The sequence below is a fragment of the Dipodomys spectabilis genome, unplaced genomic scaffold (genome assembly GCF_019054845.1).
Source record: "Dipodomys spectabilis isolate Male_0828 unplaced genomic scaffold, ASM1905484v1 ptg000054l, whole genome shotgun sequence".
NCBI classification, from domain to species: domain Eukaryota; kingdom Metazoa; phylum Chordata; class Mammalia; order Rodentia; family Heteromyidae; genus Dipodomys; species Dipodomys spectabilis.
In genome coordinates, this window is record NW_024870731.1 from 20,887,087 (window position 1) to 20,904,599 (window position 17,513).

Genomic DNA, 17,513 nt, shown 5'->3' on the forward strand with positions numbered 1-17,513 from the left:
CTTTCCCTTCCCTCAAAGGGGTTGGGACTTGGAAGCCTGCCTGAGAGCAGCTCCCTGGTGATTGGCTGGCTAGGCTGAGTCCCTCTTGTTCCCCACCCCCACCCCCACCGCCAGACCCAGTCCCAGTGCAGATGGGTATTTTGTGTCAGTGGCTGGAGTTTGCCCTGGGAGGGCAAACTACGGGGATCCAGCCCTGCAGAGGTAAAGCCAGGGAATCCTTTGAGACTACCCATACCCAACTGTGTGCAGCACCTGTATATCCAAAGTGAAATCCCCGGGCCTGTCCCCAACCTGGTCCTATCACCAAAAGACTTCCTGCTGTGAATGGATTGAGCTGTAAAGTGAACCACTGTCCTCACTCTTCCCATTTCAGCTCCAAAATGTGGCTTGTCTTCTGCCCTCCCTACATTTCCCCTGGCAGCATTTGTAAAGCACCTGTTGCCTGGTATTGAGTGAGGTACAAGGGGGCACCCAGGCCTCAGTGGGTAGGATAGAAAGTGGAAAGCTTCCTCCTTCTCCATCCTCAGAAACCCCAGGAAGGTACAATGCTGTGCTTCATCATGCAAGCCAGAAAACAAGGACAGAAAGATAATGTCACATGCCCCCATTTGTATAATGAGGAAGTTTCAGAGCTGGAATGCCAATCAAGTCATGACATCTTTTAACCCATCTGGGCAAGAATGGGGAAGCAATCAAGAGCAGGGCTCCTATTGTTGTGTCTTTGGGAAGAGGTTAACCTTATGACCTAAGATTTGAGAAGTTGCCCTCTTGCAGGTCCTGCTGGGGGCGGGAACTGGATCCTTCTTGGCAGGTCCTACTGGTGTTGGTGTTGGCTACGTGTAAGCTCACTACCAATGGCTTTGGGTTGGACGGCCTTTACCCACCATTTGGAGATGAAAGTTCTGGCTTCTGATAAATATTTGCGAAATTTTGTTATGGATAGTTGCTTAATTTATGTGGGTGATAGTTTCCACATCTTAATTTATTTCTGCTTCTGAACTATTTGCTCATCAACTTTGGCACTGTCCTTTTTTATTTTGGATGTGATTATTTTTATTCATTGCACAAAAGCATATTGAATTCTCTGGGGTTAATTTTTTTTTTATTATGAAGAATTTCAAACTTGCAGGGAAAAAAATGGGGAGAATGTAATGAACTCACATGCATTCCCATACCCAGCCTTAATAATGCTCATCTCTGTCTTCTTGTTCTTGTTTTTGTTTTTCCTAATGAGATGACATTGGACTTTCAAAATGTTTGAAATATAGTATAGATTTTTTTGGTGCTAGTATTGGGACTTGAATTCAGGGCTTGAGATTTTTCATTTAAGCTGGTTCTCTACCACTTTTGCTACAGTTCACTTTCCTTTCCTTTTTTCCTTTCTTCCTTCCTTCCTTCCTTCTTTCCTTCCTTCCTTCCTTTCTCTTTCTTTCTTTCTTCCTTTCTTTCTTTCTTTCTTTCTTTCTTTCTTTCTTTCTTTCTTTCTTTCTTTCTTTCTTTCTTTCTTTCTTTCTTTCTTTCTTTCTTTCTTTCTTTCTTTCTTTCTTTCTTTCTTTCTTTCTGTGGTTAATTGGTGATAAGACTTTCCTGCTTGCAGTGGCTTTGAATGGAGATCTTCAGAGATCAGCCTTCTGAGTAGCTAGGGTTACAGGTGTGAATCACTAGCACCTGGCCAGAATTCTTATATATGCTTCATGTAGCTTCTTCTAATGTTGACATCTTATACACTTGTGGTGCAATTAAGAAATTAAGAAAATTTCAGGTGCACTGGTACATGCTTGTAATCACAGCCACTTGGGAGGTAGAAGTAGGAGGATGTCAGTTTGAGATTGGCCCTGAAAAAAACTCAAGACTCTATCTGAAAAACAAAACAACACAACGCAAAATAACAACAAAAGCAAAGCAAAAGGGGCTGGGGCTTGGCTTAAGTGGTAGAATACATGCCTAGTGAGTGTGAAGCCCCGATTTCAAATCCAAGTACTTCCCCTCTGCCCCCGCAAAAGAATGAACCCTGATAAAATACTAAGTAATGTTCATAACTTATCTCCATGTGTCAGAGGATTCCCATGATCAACCTCAGTAACAATGCATGATGTGCTAGAAAACCTCAGAAGAGTCAGAAATCATTAAGCTCATGAATATACTCTATCTTCTGGGAAGGACACAGGTGAAAATCAGCAAGGATAAAGGCTGCCTGGTATGGAGCCCAGGAGCGAGCTGGCACAACTTCCTCTTCCCAGAGTTGTAGGGACAGCATTTAGTTCTCCAGCAACCATATATGACTACACACAGGAAGACCTGGGCCTGATGTCCACAGTTATCATGATCAGTCACAGAGACCTGGGTTCCAGAGTGGGACTTAAGCTGTTTTGTCTCCAGCATCTTGGGAGGTCAGGACATGGTCCAAAGACCTCCCCTATAGGTGACACTTGGAATGTAAGCAATGTTAGGGAAAGATCAAGTAGATAAAAGAAGAGAAAGAAAGCAGAGACCTCAACAGACCAGAACAATCTTTCATCATCGCTGCAGAGGAATTCCATGTAGCACCAAGCAAGGTTGGAGAAACAAAGGAATGCGGGGGGGTGGGGGGTGGGGGGTGGGGGGTGGGGGAGGGTTAGGTTTTTATACATTTAAAGGTGAGATCTTCTTTGGAATTTCTTTGACCTTTCCTGCTGAGGATTGATTTATTGTGCAAACCATTCCGTTTGGGGTTTTATGGTAGACGTATCCTTCTGATGCTGGCAATCCTCTACTTCCAGATAGGTCAGAGGTGAGGTTTTCCTGAGAGCCAGGAGGGGTCCCAGGGGAGTGTGGTCAGTGCCCCATGGGAACAGCATGGAGTTATGAGAACAAATGTGGCTGGGCAGTTCAAGATCCCAATACAGAGATATCCTCTTCAGGTAGGATGTCTCCAGAATATAGAGGTTGTCACAAGAGGTGAACAAGGGTCAGCCCATCTTTTGGCATGTGCATAGCTGGAAACATGGTTGCATTAACTCTGTCTCTGTCTTTGTCTGTCTATCTGTCTGTCTGTCATGCTTGAATTGGGGCTTGAACTCAGGTTCACATTCTCACTTGGCTTTTTTCACTTAAGGCTGACCCTCTACTACACCTTGAACCACATCTCCACTTACAGGTTTTTTTTTTTTGCTGGTTAATTGGAGAGATAAGAACTCAGGTTTTTAGATTTTAGTGTTTTTTTTTTTCTTCTTCTTGGGCTGTTTTTGAATCTCACTCTTTAGATCTCAGTCTCCATTGTAGGTTGGCTTATGGGTGGGAGCCATCAATGCCCGGCCTGAGTTAACTCTTTATTGCATGCTGGCTTTTGCCAGGTTTTCCAACTAGCAATTTTCATTCTATTCAGAAGTCAGTCTAAGGGCCCAAATGATATAAATTCTTAGTCTTTCTGGATTAGTTCTTCTTTTTTTCTAGTTCTTTGATGATGAATGTCAAGTTGTTGAAAATTTTCCTTTTTAGTATAGTCATAAAATTGTTATAACATGTCCTTCTGAGAACTCTTTTATGTTGTGTTACACGTTTTGATGTGTTATGTTCCTTTGTCTCAGAAATTTAAATGTTTTGCTTTAATTTCTTATTTGACCCATGGATTTAGGAACTTGATTTATTTTTTCTGCCAGTACTTGGGCTTGAATTCAGAACTTGGGAACTGTTCCTTAGCCTTTTCTCTCAAGGCTGTAGCTCTACCACTTGAGCCATTGCTCCAGTTCCAGCTTTTTGATGGTTAACGAGATAAAAGTCCTAAGAACTTTCCTATGCAAGTTGGCTTTGAACCACTATCCTAAAATCTCAGCATCCTGAAAAGGTAGGATTACAGGCCTGTGCCACTGGTGCTTGGCTATGTTCTCAATGAGTTTTTCATTACTAATTAATATTCTGGTGTTTTAGTTTGAAGAACTTCCTTTAGCATGTCTTATAAGGCTTCCTTTATCTTTTGCCTTTATCTTCCTTCGCCAGGTAAAAGGTTTAGTTGTCAGGTTTTTCCCTCAACGCTTTAAATGCCAGGTATCTGCTAGTAGCTGTATGGAAGTTATGTTGTTTACAAACTGCTTTTTTTTTTTAGCTGCTTCTAGGCTGTTCTGTTTTTTATTTTTAACAGGTTATCACACCTTAGTGTAGTCTTTTTTTTAAATAGAATCTTAGCGAAGGCTTTTGAGATTCTTATACCTAGATTTTAATATCTTTCCATAAATTTAAAGTTTAAGGTAAGTATTTTTAAAATTCAGCTTGTTTTTAGAATGTGCTTGAGGTAAGTTTCTATTATTTGCTACCAAAAAAGTGTTGACTAATAATACTATTTCTTTATTTGTCAGTGTCTACATGTACTTTCTGGGGTCTTAAGAACTAGACTTACAGATTAAGCCTCAAGGCACACATTTGTTACAATGTTTCCTACAGTGTTTTTTTTTTATGCCCATAAATGTTTTAATGATTTTCTTTAAACAAATTATACATTTTGAGCTACATTAGCATTCATATCATTTATATGATTGTTTAAAAGATTATATCTACTCAATTTTAGCTCTAAGCCAACAAGCCCCAGTACTTGATAACCTAAGGAGAAGAGAATGAGTTCCCCTGGGGTTTCTCATTGTCTCAACCCTGTGGTGACTTGTATCCTAGTGGAATTTCCTTGATTGGAGCTAGCCACAGGATCTTAGTGTCCTATCTGAGGAAACAGTCTTTTTACTGTCCAATGTGGGGAAAGGAGAAGCACAGAGAAGAGCCAGGCCACCTCTACAGGCATGGCTTTCTTGGGTTTTAACTCATCGGATTAGAATGGAAGGGAACTTCTTAAATGTTGTTTTGAAATAATACTAAACAGCTCAGAGCCAGTGGTTCATGGGCTTTTTTCTCTAATTAGCCACCAAAAAGTCAGAAGTGAGGTGAATTCTATGCTTCCATCAGAAAGAATGACATCACCCCATTTATTAGGAAATGGAGACTTGGAAAAAATTGTACTAAGTCAAGTAAGCCAGACCCAAAGAAATATAGGTCCCATGGTTTCCCTCATTTGCAATAATTAGTGTACATCTAGGATAAGTTTATCAGATGAGCAGAAGAGCTCAAGAGCTATGTACATATGACCATATATGATAATGCTAAGCAAAATGAACCCCAAGATATGGACATGAGGTCTTTCTTTGTTGTTGTTGTGAATGTACTATGTGATTTTTTTTAAATTTCTTTGTATGTTCTTCCCCCTATGGTATATCCCCTGTTGCCACTGTACTTGATTTTGGTACCCTGCATCTTGTATATACATTTGTCTAATTTGGGGAGGGGAAGGGGAATAACAAAACGCTAAAACAAGGACACAGGATGACGATTGCAACAAAGATACTCACAAGACACTATATTGGAAGTGAACTTTACAACTTTGGGGGTGGGGAGGAGTGAGGGACGTGAGGGAGGGCAGGGATAGTGGAAGAACAACAAAGGAGGGGGGTAACAATGCTTGACAAGTAATGTACTCATTACCTTACTCTTGTAACTGTAATCCCTCTGTACAGCATCTTTACAATAAAATTAAATTAAAAAAAACTTTAAACAACAACAACAACAAAATTGCACTCTTTACTTCACTTATGTTACTGTAACCCCTCTGTACATCACCTTTATAATAACAATTAAAACAAGTTAAAAAAATGAAAGTTGGAGCTGTGGCTCAAGTGGTAGAGCTAGCCTTGAATCAAAAAGCTAAAGAACAGTGTCCTAGCCCTGACTTCAAATCACAGTCCCACAATAAAAATTCATAGATTAGATTAGATAGTATGGGAACACATTGAGCCCGGATGAGAAGGTGTAGGGCAATGACTCCTCCAAAAGTGAGTCTGTGGAGGTCATTAGAGGTGGATTGGCCATGGGAGAGGGAAGAATAATACCAGGCAAGCTCAGGCACTGAGAGAAATGTGTGGCAAAGGGACAGCAGAAAATATGAGGTACTAAACTCTCGGGAAACAAGAGGGTAGTAACAATGAATTTTTACTGGATGCTGTCCACGTGGACACACATAAACTTTTTATTGTTGTCAACTTAGCTAATTCAAATCTCCTGATGCAATAGCTATTGAAACACATTGGACCTGTGAGAAGCCTAGTGATTAAGTGACCTGTCCAAGGTTACTAGGAAAATGGAGGAGAAAGGAAAAAAATAAAAAGAATAGGCTGGGCTTAATTCTCAACAGGTTAGGACTGCTTATTGAGGCATAACACCGAGGGACACAGCCTTTCTGCAAGTATGGAGGTTGTGCAAAAGAGGTGGGGTTGGAATTGGGCTTTTATGGGATTTGAACAAGGAAGCAGTGATTAATGATAAGCCATTAGGTCTAGGGAGGTGGAGGGCTTTCAGTTGGGCCCAGGATGGAATGTTTCCAGCCAGGCTTAGGTAGTTTTTGGGTTTTGCCTGATGTCTGTATGCACCTGGAATAATAGGGTGGGGGTTGATCCTTCATATTCCATCTTTGGATACATAAGAAGATTGGGCCAAGAGAGGAGAGGTAGATAAGTCCTTCATATAGGGTTGTTGGATAAATAAAAAGATTGGGCTGGAAGAGGAGACTGGGAAAGAGGTTGGACTCTTCTTTGGAATTTCTTTGTCTGGTCCTGTTGGGGATTTATCATGTGAACTATCCTGCTGAGATTTATGGTGCAAATGGTTCCATTTGGAATTTTATTGTAGGGATCTCATCCTGATGTTGGTGGTGCTTTCAGATAAGGCCTATCCTGTGCTTTCAGATAAGGTTAGGGTTGAGGTTTTCCTGAACACAAGGAGAGGTCTCCATGGGAGGGTGGTCAGTGGGCCATGGGAGAAACATGGAGTTATGAGAACAAAGCAAATTCCCATCATTTGAAACCCTGAAGTGGTATAACAAGTTTAGGGACATTATGGTCTTTTCTGGCTACTTCCTGCAGACATAGGGGCATCAAGGAATCACTGGGGCTGCATTCTCTTCCGGGTTCAGTTCTGTGCTGGGCAGGGCAGGGTGTAAGCAAAGTCTCCAGTTGTCTGCAATAATAGGATGTCCTCGATGTGCTCCCAGGTAGAGTCCTGAGTGCAGGTTATTATCCTATTAAAGAGAAAATTTTGAAAAAGTTTGAGAAAACAGGATCTGAGAAGGAGAAGAGGATGATTATAAAGGTCCCAATAGAAGGGCCAGCCAGGGAGATCACTATGATAGGGAATCCCACCAGGATGCCTTTTGGGGATGATTCCTATCATCTATTGAGATGTCTCTGCAATTGAGTTGAGATCAGGCAAAAGGCTGTAAGATGGTAGGGCCAGTTTGATATGAATAACACAGAACACATCCTGTCACAAGCCAGAAACGTTCCATTTGGAGCACAAACCTAGTTGTGGTCTTACAGGGAAGGAGAAATTTCCATATAATTTGACTGGGGGCAGGAAGGGAGTATTTAGGATTCTGGTGACTGGGAAGGGGAGATCATGGTAGACTGGTTAAGAATAACCAGTCAGAAGCTAGTGTTAGATTGGAGTGGTTAAGGGCTGGTTGAGAGGCCTTGATCATTTCCTGTAACTGAACTATAGATATCTGGGCTATAGATGTCTGGACTACAGAGTGTGGACTATAGAATATGGATGGGAGACCCAGGTATGTGCCAAGTCAAACTATCCTGAGTCTAAGAGTAAGAAAAACAGGTATGAACATTAGATAGGCATGCTTATTAACTATTTTCTTTTCATCTCCTGGCTCTGGCTACTTTTGAAAGGGCAACAACAAAGTGACTCCATTTAGGATCTGAAACCATTCCTTTTTATCTTCCTCTGGATGGACTCTCCTTGCCAGGACAAACTTTGTTCCGAAGGTATCTGTGTCTTGGTGGGATGTTTTTTTGTCAGTCACAGGGCTTGAACTCAGGGTCTCGGCACTGTCCCTGAGCTCTTTTTCTCAAGGTTAGTACTACCACTTTGAGCCACAGTACCACTTCTAGCGTTCTACTGGTTAATTAGAGGTAAGAGTCTCATATGGACTTGTCTGCCCAGGCTGGCTTTGAGCCACAATCCTCAGATCAAAGGAGTCTTTTGCTTCTATATTTTCAATCGAAGCAACAAGGAGATCAATAGAAAAGTTTTTAAGCAGGGCTTACCTGAAACTTGTTAAGAATAGAAATTAAGTGTGATCAATACTTGTAAGTTATTTTTCCCACTGTGGGTCTTACTAAATGCTCTAGAGATTAAATCTGGAATGATAAAACTCAATAGTAAAACAGCAACTGATTAAACTATCTAGTTTTTAAATGAATACAACACTTTAGTATACTAATTAAGACTGAAACTATTGTCAGCTTTGTATCTAAGGCAGCTCACATACTTGGGAAACAGACATTAGACTGTGAAAAATAGACGTTCAATGAAAAAGTGTTCATTTGAAGAACCTTAGCATAAGCAAACATTTAAGTAAACTTTGCTTTGTACAAACAATTACTTTTATAGATGGACTTAAAGGATGAGATGCTGGTTTTACCTCATGTATTATTAATCTTGATCTATTTAAATCATAGCCAACTTGATTACATACCAACTTTACTCGTAAGCTCTATCTTTAAGACATACTCATACTTGAGCCTTCTGGGTTTGTCTTAATTTCTTCCTTTGTCTGTTTGAACAAATATTTAAGATGATTCTTCCCAAATCCTTTCTTATCCAAAGGAAACCATTATTTTGTTTCCTCAATTCTTTTCCCAAGGTTCTCTTTTTCCTTATATTTCCTTATTTCCTTACTGGTTTTTCCTTAATTTGTGTTTTGGATTATCTTTTAAACACATTTGTTCACACTCACATCTGATGAGCTTCTTTGCAGCTTGAGTTTAAACTGGGCAGTTTTTTCCTTCTTGGCCTGTGGAGCCAGTTAAGTCTTGGTTAACTTACTGTTACTCTACCCACAGTCAGGCTGTTTGGAGTAGAGGGAGGAGCTCATCAGGTATGTATCACAATCCAAGCTGTCCTTCCTCCTTGCCAAAGATTTAGGCTCACATTCTAAGTGTAATTGATTACTAAGGTTAGAAAGGTTTATGTATTTCTCCATTTCACTGTCAAGGAGTGGGGCTGGGTCTCATTCCTTTTACTGCTTCTACAGATAAAGATTTCTCCTTCTAACAAGCAGCACTCTTGGTAATTAACTCCTTTAACACAAGATTCACATTCCTCACATGACTGCTGGTAATAAACAGCACAGATAATAGTTATAATTGCATTCAAAAAGCAAATAATTTCAGGACAGACCAGTACTCAAAAATATCAATATTCAAGACAGAAGCACTTTAATTTGATAGAAAAGACTACTTTTTTTTTTTTTTTTTTTGCAGGGCGTCAGTGGCTCACACCTGTAATCTTAGCTACTCAGGAGGCTGAGAACTGAGGATTGTGGTTCAAAGCCAGACCAGGCAAGAAAGTCTGTGAGACTCTTATTTCCAATAAACCACCAGAAAGCTGGAAGTGGCGCTGTGGCTCAAGTGGTAGAGCTCTTGCCTTGGGCTGAAGAGTGCCAGGACAGCACCCAAGCCCAGAGTTCAAGCCCCAGGACTGACAAAAAGAAAAAAAAAATAAAGAATACTTTTTTTTTTTTACACTATAATGTCAGTTTTTGTTTTTGTTTTTTTTTGCCAGTCCTGGGACTTGAACTCAGAAACACACTATCACTTGAGCCACAGCACCACTTCTGGTTTTTTCTATTTATGTGGTACTGAGGAATTAAACCCAGGGCTTCATGTGTGCTAGGCAAGCACTCTACCACTAAGCCACATCCCCAGCCCAATGATGACAGTTTTTATGTATTAAATGAGATTATTTTGAACATGTTCACACATACCTCCTTGTGCACATAAGTTTCAAGGCATGCTTGGTTTTAAAAATGCAAGTCAGCCATATGTTTTCTGGAGTTCCAATGGCAAAAGACATTTTTGTCCATTACCTGATAGAACCACTTGGTCAATGCTAGAAAAGCAGAAAACACCAAACAAAATGCAAGGCAAAACTCAGGACACAATTTTACCAACAACAAACAGAATTTAACAGAATCTCTATGCTTAAACAAGCATTGATAACAAGAATAGAAAACCTTTAAAACAGTTTTGGTAACGATGCACATTAGCATATGAGTTGACCTTTGAACACCTAGAGTGAAGATGGAGTAAGCTTGGTAGAAGAGTGAGGATTGCAGGAAAATCTACAGAGTAGCCTTTGTCTCTTCCTAGGAGTCAGACATTCTGCAAAGACAATTGAGGGAGGTGCCCAAACCAGATTTTCAAGGGCAGGAGGTAGCACTTCTCTTAAATTTTAAAAGGAGGAGGTGGTACAATGAAGGAAGAAAAAGAGATAAGAAACTGGCCCCAGTATGTGTGCCAACAAGCCACTGTCAGTGATAGATTAGTGAAGGAGCCTAAGCAGAGGCCTGTTTTGGTCATGATCTGGCTGCTTGGCTATAGCCAAGAGTTGGTATCTGATTTTAGAAAGTCTCTCCTCTTTTTCTTTGGCTTCTTCATCCTGATAAAGATGTTAAAGATGTTGAAGGCCAGTTTAAGTAACTTTTGTTGGAAAGTTTGGGGGTGAAAGCAGTCCTTCACATCCATCCCAGGGGACCACATGGAGGCAGGCAGGCAGGCAAGCAGGCACAGGAGAAAGATTATTACAAGGTCTATTAGAGGAGTCATATTTCCCTGGAGAGGGAGCACATGGCATCTGTCTCTATTCAGGTAGCTGAGACACTGGGGGCAGGAAGTGAGGTAGGTGGGTGCTCAAGTGGGTCTGGGTGGAGAGAGGGAGAGGCCAGCTGTATGGTGGGAACTCCAGGGATGGGAGGAGCTCAGGTCTGGGTGGAGCTGAGGACCAAAGGTGGGCATAATGCTAACATTTCCCACTTTGTTGTTTAGTAAAATAGGGATACCAGGCCAAGGGGGAGGGTAATGGGTGGAGGTCATTTCTTCTGGAGCTACTTCCTGCTGTAAAGGGGCGAAGTAGTCAGGGGTTCCTGCTTCATTGCTTGGCCAGATACTGTCCAAAAAAACATCTGCTTGACAGTTTGGTTGGTAAAGGTCCTCCTTTTTCCATGACAATAGTTATCTAAAATGCAAGACACGATAAAAAAGCAAAAATTGCTGCTAATACCCTAAGAGAGAAATATGCCATGGAGGGATTGATTCCCAGAAGGGGCTATCAAAGACCTGAAATTGCCTTTTCTATCTCAGATTGGAGACATAGCATGGTACCTGACTCCCGGCATCCTGGAGGAGGAGGAGTAAGACTTTTCTTGCTTTAGGATCACAGTAACCTTAGGGGGTAGCAGAAATATTTAAAGGTACCAGAGCCAATGGGTGTCATGGGCTTTTTTAGCTAATTCCTGCTGGTCTAGGGGCATCAAGGAGTCCCTGGAGCTTGAGTTTTTAGGGTCTAGGTCTGTACTGGGCAAGGCAGGGCAGTGTAAGTGATGTTTCTGGTTGCCTGTAGTAACAGGATAGCCTTGACTTGTTCCCAGATGGTTCTGGGCAGGGAATGTTATCCTGTTGAAAGAGACTTTTGGAAAGATCAGGCAAAAAGCTGACAAGGTGACAAGGTCAGTTAACATGAATGACATAGGAGAACACATGTTGGCTATGGGCCAGAAAAGTTCCATTTGGAGTATAAGCCCATAACTGGGGAGGAAGAATACCTAGATTCAGGGCAGGAAGCGAGTATCTAGGATCTTTTGGCAACTGGCTAGGGGAGAACATAATGGACTGGTTGGGAGTACCAGTCAAAGGCTACTATAAATACAAATAGGTAACAAAGGCAAGACTGTAACTTTCTGTCCAGTTACAGAAGGTAGACAGGTATGGATATTAGGTAGACAAGCAACTATTTCTCTTGATCTCCAGGCTCTGATTAATTTTGAAAGGGCAAGTGTAAAGTGACTCCATTTAGGATGTTATTTCTTCTTACTCCTCTCCACGATTTTCTATTGTAGAACTCACTTTGTTCTGGGAGGGTCTCAGCGTCCATTGCTTGGATAGCTTGTCCCAGTTGACATTTACTGGGTTTGGACTCATTTACTGGGTTGGACTGTGTCCCGACCTGCAGGACTTCAACGAGGGCAGTGAACCTAAGCGAGAAGGAATGAAGGGACAAGAGACACGAAGAAGGACAGCAAGACAGGGATTCTGATCAAGCTGCCAATTTTTATTTTTCACACAGGGGTATTTATATGCTTAGAATAAGGAAGTTTTTTCATTGGGCTAGCAGCTGCAGGATGTTTGCTTAGGGCAATGTGAAAAGGTGGTCAATAGCAGCTACCTGGTCTTTGTTTGGGGCAGGATGCAAAGACCAGTTTCTGTAAATAGCCTCGAGAGATGTTCCAGCGAGATAGTCAAGCTTATCATGCAGAGAGACTCCCCCCTTTCTTATTTAGAAAATTGACCATCAATTGTTGGCTGCTCTTTTTAAGGGGGTGACAGAGGCTCTGTTCCTCTAATGGCCCAGGGTTCCTCGGCCCCCACCCGAGCTAGCATCCTCACTCGGGGAGGGGAATTTTACAAGCCTTGGCTTGTGGAGACGGCTTGTGGGTGTGCATGCCAACCGTCATGCACCAGAGCTTGCCACTCAGGGGTCTTGGGTTTTGGGATCTCACAGATCCATCCCCCTGCAGTCTTACCTGCACCCTTGATTTGAGCATTTTTTCTTCCTCCCATAGGTGCATCCTCCCCCAAGCAGAGGGGCCTATAGGAGGAGGGGCAAACCTATCCTTTATGGCAATAGGTCTTGCCCGTTGAATGGTCAGGAGTTATGAATAAGAAGGGTTTTCTAAATAAGAAAAAGAAGGGGGGCTGTTTCCCACTGGAACAAGCTCACGGCAAAACACTAATTAAAAGCCTGGGGTAAATCCTAGACCTCAATGCCGAGGTCTGCCATATCAAGGCGATGGTGATGAACCTGTATGGGCTTAGAAGACAAGAGATTAATCTGTTATTTAATAAATTCAAACAGGAAGGTCCAAGTTTGGAGTTCTAGTGGCATCTGTAAGAGAAAAGGAATCATCCTGGGGGGAAGGTTTCCCCTGGGTTGTGATAAGGCATTCACATGTTTAATCAAGCCTTCTGGCAGCCACCTTGGGGCCACTTGTTCTTGATCTAAAAGACAATGAGTGGCAGGGAGTGGTCTACCTGTAGCTTTGGAGGGCATTGCCCCTTGGCTTTGTTTGCTGAAGTGACATTCACGTGCAAAGTGACCAGGTTGTTTACAACCTGGGGACTGAAATGCCTTGGTAAAGGCAGCACCGAGCCCCATGGCATGAGTGGTCCCTACTCCAGCACAAAGCCTGATGAACTCAGAGAGGTCACCCTTGTTTTTATGTGGCCGGAGGACATCTTGACATGCCAGGTTAGCATTTTCAAAGGCAAGATGTTTTACAAAGGCACTTTCACTTTCACTCAGCCCAAGAAGCCTTTCTGCAGCCAAGTTAAGCCGGGAGACAAAGTCACTGTAGGGTTCCTCTGGCCCCTGTCTAACTTTTGCCAGGGAAATAGTAGCCAATCCCTTTTGAGGGAGACGCTTCCAAGCATAAAGGCCAGCATTTTGAATTTGTGCCAAAAGTCCGGTAGGAAAGCGCGCCTGTTTAGCATTGGTATCAAAGGGAGCATTACCCAAAAGTTTAGTATAGGTCCAGGTTTTTGAAGATGTTTTAGCCAAATTTTTTTGCGCGGTCTCTCTACATTGTTCCTTAAAGTCCGCATTCCATGAAACAAAATCACCCCCACTAAGGGTGGCACGGGCCAGAAACTTCCAATCATTAGGGGTGAGCCAGTGAGCACTTTGGTTTTCTAATAAGGCTAACGTATAAGGGGCAGTCGGGCCATATTGGGCACATGCATTTTTAAGCTTTTCAACAAACCGAAGGCTAAGCCTCTTATACTCTTGTTGGCCTTTTCCCTGGGTGGGTTGTTCCTCTTCATCCCCAGTATCCTGCTCTTCGTCCTCCTTTTCCTCCTCTTCTGATTCGTCCTCCTCACCCTCTGAGGTCCTACCTGTCTGGCTCCGAGTTACTGGAAAGGCGAGAACTGATTGATGGTCTGATCTAACCTTAATTTTATCAGGCGGTTTTGGCGTATTGGCCAAGGCCAGTGTGCGGAGTTCATAATCAAGGGACCACAGTTTTTTAAAAGTTGAAGGTGTTCTCGTCTATGTTGAAGGGCCTCGCGTAAAGGGGCCAGGTTAGGTAAAGGGGGGAGAGAAAAAACATCTGGATCTGGAGGGGCAGTGGGCCCGTGAAGGGCTGGGCCACAAAAGGAAGGGATTTTCAGAAATTGACCAGCAGTCATATCTAATACAACCAATAGGCAAGCCGCGGGGGGCCGAGGCATGTTGGAGAACCTCCTCTCCCGTTTTTACAAGTTTTAAAATTCCACTATCAAATAGAGAACATTTTAAAACTTCATTAATCAAATTCCAATAGGAAAAGGCCGTAGCAGGAACCTTTTCTGAACCAAAGATTTCATAATAATCTTTTAAACAATCTCCTACTCTTTGTCATCTTTTTGCATCTATGATTCCTTCAAAGGAGAACCAAGGACACAAGTCCTCTATGAATGAGAAAAATAATTCTAAATCCTTTTTCTTAACCCGCGTTCCCCGTGTCTTGAAGGCCTCCTTGAGGCCTGACAGAAATAGATCATGTGACGAATTGCTTGTCCCATAGTGGGTCACTCACCATGCGCCGTCCCCACTCTCCTCCTGGATCTGTCTCTCGGCCGGGTCTGTCGAGGCGATCTCGGGATCTCGGACTGTACTTCACCAAGTTTTCCCGGAGGACGGCGTTCCTTCCTCAGTCAGAGGCTCGTGCCCCACGTTGGGCGCCAGTTGTCCCGACCCACAGGACTTCAACGAGGGCAGTGAACCTAAGCGAGAAGGAATGAAGGGACAAGAGACACGAAGAAGGACAGCAAGACAGGGATTCTGATCAAGCTGCCAATTTTTATTTTTCACACAGGGGTATTTATATGCTTAGAATAAGGAAGCTTTTTCATTGGCCGTAGCAGCTGCAGGATGTTTGCTTAGGGCAATGTGAAAAGGTGGTCAATAGCAGCTACCTGGTCTTTGTTTGGGGCAGGATGCAAAGACCAGATTCTGTAAATAGCCTCGAGAGATGTTCCAGGGAGATAGTCAAGCTTATCATGCAGAGAGACTCCCTGCAGGGCTCTCAACAGCCTGGGCACTGTCCCTGAGCATTTCTGCTTGAGGCTAGTGCTCTACCACTTTTAGCAACAATGCCACTTTTAGCCTTTGCCTGGACACTTAGAGATGAGATTCTTGAGCCATGCCTCCAGCCTGGCTCTTTGCTGGTTAGCTGGGTGATGGAGTTTTAGAAAGATTCTTTGTGCCCAGGATGGCTTTGAACTGTGGAAAAAGGAGTCTTTTGTCACAAAAGCCCCCCCCTTTTTTTTTTCCCAATTAAAGCAACAAGGAGATAACTGGAGATAGAGAGTACCTATAATTTGTTAAAAATTGACTAACAATTACTTACCAGAGTTTTTTTAAAATAAAACCCAGTAGATATTTTTATTTTTATTTTTATTTTTTATTTTTTGTCGGTCGTGGGGCTTGAACTCTGGGCCTGGGCGCTGTCCCTCAGCTCTTCAGCTCAAGGCGAGCGCTCTACCACTTGAGCTACAGTGCCACTTCCGGTTTTCTGGTGGTTTATTGGAGATAGGAGTCTCACAGTCTCTCTTGCCCGGGCTGGCTTTGAACCGCGATTCTCAGATCTCAGCCTCCTGAGTAGCTAGGATTATAGGCGTGAGCCACCAGCGCCCGGCTCCAGTAGATATTTTTAAAGTACAGCTGATTGGCACTCTGAGTAGTTCCCATTGCCTCTGGGCAGCCTGTTTAAAGTGGCTTATATACCACATGTAACTTTTAACAAATGTACAGACCTTTTCTTGGGCTACAGCTGCATAGCCCTTTTTTTTAATATACTTTTTTTTTTATTGTAAAGCTATTGTAGGAGCAAGGTAATGAGTCCATTTCCTATTGAGCATTGTTACATCCTCCTTTATATTTCCCCTACCATCCTTTTTTACACTCTGATTTGTGAAAGCATTTTTCTGGCTGGCTGAGGAACCTGATCTCTAGTGGCCCCAACAATGCCTGCTTGTGTAGGCCTTTCGACAGATCTCCATAGGGACCTAACCTCAGTTTCACAATCTTTTTTTCTTTAACAGATGAACTAATGTGGCTGGACCAGCTCAAATGTCACTGCCAATTAGGACTTTGAGCAGATACAGGGGGGATGGGATTTAAATTATCCCTCACATTTTAAAACCTTAGCTTTTACTACTCACTATCATAAATGACTGGCAAGTTCCTGCCCAGTTAGACAGACATGGCATTAGGCATGCTTACAAACTATCTTCCCATGACCTCCTGGTTCTGATCAAGTTTTGAAGGGCCAAGCAAAAGTGATTCCAGGATCTGGTACCATCTCTGCCATCCAACAGCAGTGGCTTTCTGCCTCGGGATGCTCCATCATTGCCAGGGTCCCAGGAGTGCCTTTCTCCATGCTGGGATAAATGCATCTTTAGCATTTTCCTTGGTTGGTTGCTGGACTTGAACTCAGGGTTTGAGTGCTGTCCCTGGGCACTTCAGCTCAAGGCTAGCACTCTGCCACTTTGAACTCTAAAGCAAATGTGCCTGCTTTTCAGCACTCTGCTGACTGATTAGAGATAACAGTCTCACAGGGACTTTGGCTGTCCAGGCTGGCTTCAAGCCATAGGTTTTAGATCAATGAGTCTTTACAAAGGGCCACTTTACTCCAATTAAAAGCAACAAAGAAGGTCATTGGAAGTGGTTTTATAAGTGTAGTCTTACCTGGAACTTATTAAGGGCCAATGTTACATTGGACAAACTTGTCCTGTTTTTACTGTGGGCCTGCTGGAAACTGTTACAAAAAAACCTATAAGGGCAAACTGTAATAAACAATCATCTTGGTAATCTTAATTTTTTTTGAGATAAACATTTAGGACAATTTTGACTTCGAGCTTTTTCTTTTTCTGGGAGGCCAGCCACTCCCCACAACTTCCCAAATTTTCACAAAGGGGATGCCATTTTAAATCCCTTTTTTAAAAAGTCACTTTAATTTGTATTTAAATGCCCTATTAAAACACTGGGTAACACCCATTACCTCTTGGCCGGAAGGTTAAACTGACCACTTTTTTTTCTGCAGTCTGAGTTACCTTTAGGAAATTAACAGTTTTTCTTAATGCAAGAATTACAATGGGGCTGGGAAGGTGGCTCAGTGGTAGAGCGCTTGCCTTGTATGCATGAGGCCCTGGGTTCGATTCCTCAGCACCACGTAAGCAAAAAGAAAAAAGCCAGAAGTGGCACTGTGGCTCAAGTGGTAGAGCACTAGCCTTGACTTGAAGAGCACCCAGGCCCAGAGTTCAGGCCCCACAACCAGACCCCCACCCCTACCCCCCCCCCCAAAAAAAAAGACAAGCAATAGCACTGTACCAAGA

General features: G+C 42.7%; 1 long non-coding RNA gene across 1 annotated transcript; it reads left to right on the forward strand.

The window, feature by feature from the left end:
• The first annotated feature begins 7,859 nt into the window (after window positions 1-7,859).
• On the forward strand, window positions 7,860-12,635 carry LOC122107970. Its single transcript, XR_006147447.1, has 3 exons — window positions 7,860-7,873; window positions 10,322-10,327; window positions 12,562-12,635. It is a non-coding gene; the product is annotated as an uncharacterized LOC122107970 (long non-coding RNA).
• The last annotated feature ends 4,878 nt before the right edge of the window (window positions 12,636-17,513 follow it).